This window comes from Tenrec ecaudatus, chromosome 3, assembly GCF_050624435.1.
Source record: "Tenrec ecaudatus isolate mTenEca1 chromosome 3, mTenEca1.hap1, whole genome shotgun sequence".
NCBI lineage: Eukaryota > Metazoa > Chordata > Mammalia > Afrosoricida > Tenrecidae > Tenrec > Tenrec ecaudatus.
Genome location: NC_134532.1, coordinates 122,904,789 through 122,905,306, shown reverse-complemented (window position 1 = coordinate 122,905,306; position 518 = coordinate 122,904,789). Strand labels below are relative to the sequence as shown.

At 37.1% G+C, this 518-nt stretch overlaps 1 non-coding gene across 1 annotated transcript; it reads right to left on the bottom strand.

The window, feature by feature from the left end:
- On the bottom strand, positions 1-163 carry LOC142443794 (U1 spliceosomal RNA). Its single transcript, XR_012783545.1, has one exon. It is a non-coding gene; the product is annotated as a U1 spliceosomal RNA (small nuclear RNA).
- Between the last annotated feature and the right edge of the window lie 355 nt (positions 164-518).

Sequence of the window (518 nt, the reverse complement as noted above, 5' to 3'; positions counted from 1 at the left end):
TAGGGGAGAGCGCGAACGCAGTCCCCCACTACCACAAATTATGCAGTTGAGTTTCCCACATTTGGGGAAATTGCAGGGCCAGCACATCTGGAGCGCAATGGAGAAGCCTCACCCTGGGAAAACCACCTTCGTGATCATGGTGTCTCCCCTGCCAGGTAAGTATTTTAGTGATTTTTCTTATAACCAGATTTTCAGTTAATTTTTATCTAGTTCACGGCAATTTATTCCTAAATCCCCAATAAATAGTTAGGAAAATTTCTAAACAAAAATAGTTCAACACTTCATTTTATTTCCTCTATTTAGATGTGTTCAGTTGGAATAAACAATTTGTTGTAAGCAAATCTAATCAGTCACTTTCCATGGGTGATGATGATAGATTTATTCTTTATTCTCAGTTAGCCCTATGAATTACTGACAGCTTTCTAAATTATCCTACGATTTTGACTTCCAGTGATTTATTTTTTGTGGAACAATTTCTGCAGAATTACTGAAACCTGACAAATCTATAATGGATCACA